This window comes from Bidens hawaiensis, unplaced genomic scaffold (assembly GCF_021521415.1).
Source record: "Bidens hawaiensis isolate Kalapana, Puna unplaced genomic scaffold, B.hawaiensis_p1.1 tig00029380_1, whole genome shotgun sequence".
Taxonomy (NCBI): Eukaryota; Viridiplantae; Streptophyta; class Magnoliopsida; order Asterales; family Asteraceae; genus Bidens; species Bidens hawaiensis.
The window spans coordinates 1,552-3,102 of NW_027494870.1; positions in this window are offsets into that span (position 1 = coordinate 1,552).

Here is a 1,551-nt window from a genome sequence, read left to right on the forward strand (position 1 = left end):
AACAAAATAAATTATTAGTTTTATATCTTACATGTTTTTAAAAGTGCAAGAAACCGAAAATGGTTCGAATGCAATATTTGTATAGTGCATTTTTTTTTATTTTATGTTTTGTACAGATTAGTTTACACATAACATACATATTTGTATTGAAAAGTAAAACTTTTTACTAACTATAAATCACTGATAAAAATTTTAAATGATTTAACTCTATTATTTTTGTACTCTTGATAATTTATCGTATTGTAAGATTATTCACTATCACAACCTAAGCCAACTATTTATTAAAAAACTAATGCTATGTTTCCGAGTTGAGTTAAAGAGAGAAAGGAAAAGGAAAAGAAACACTTCCTTTCATTTCTTTTCCATTTTCTTTCCTCTTTTCCTTTTCCTCCAATTCTTTCCAATTTAAAAATAAACCAAACCCATCCATTTTACTTTTTATCTACCTTGTTTTTTCTTTCTCTTACTTTCCTTTATTAAAACTCGGAAACACACATTTTCTTGTTTCTTTCCTTTAATGAAACTCGGGAACACAACACTCTACTTTTTTCTCTCCATTTCCTTTCATTTCTTTCTTTTAATGAGACTCAGGAACACTGAAGAGGTAGGTCCCAGCAGAGCCCAGTTGGACCCGCATGACTCACCTTGAAGAGAGACGTCTGCGCGGAAACCAACTGGATCCGCAGGACCCACCATGCTCAGAGACGTGACGTCCTTACGCGCAGTACGCAAGCGGTTCCCGCAGGAAATGCCTCCCAATGGTGAAGTACTCCGCCTGTTCCCGCAGCTGCGGATACAAGCCATCAGGGAAGGCCACCCGCGCAGCAAGGCTACACGCACAAGGCACTTAGCTCTCAAAATAATTCAGTAATGTCACCTGAAGAAGGAATGAGCAAAGCCGGGAACAATCCCGCACAAAGGCGGGAGGGGGAATACTCCCGCCCAAATGAGCCAGTCCGTACGATACTGGAGGATCTTTTGTACTGTACCTGACGAGGTATGGGCAAAAGATCTGACCAGAGATACGACAGCTCATTGACAACAGTATGGCGAGCAGCATGCTCTTGTACTGTATGTCACTATTAGCCGCTGCCTACTCACCAACTCCTGTCATACCACGTGCATAGCCTGCAGTTGGTGGAAAAGGAATAGTACACAGCAGGCCTGGTCACTGTCAGCCGCTGCCTACCCACCAACTACCAGCATGGCACGTGTGTAGGCCACAGTTGGTAGAACAGGAATACTATTCAGCCGGCTATACCTTCTTGGAAACCTACCTTCGGCTATAAATACCCCAAATGGTATGATCATCTTATCTTATCTTGTATCTTATATCTTATACCTGATATCTGTTCTAGCAATCTCTTAATATACACTTATATTCAAGAGCAATCTAGTCTGATTCTCACGCCGGAGGGTGGTCACAAGGAGGTACCCCCCCCCCTTCTCAGTGACGAGCTCACGGTGTCTGTTTTGCAGGTTATCAGAAGAACCATCTTTGCCGGATCTAACCCCTCGTGGGAAACATCTATTTAACCCCCAGATTATCCG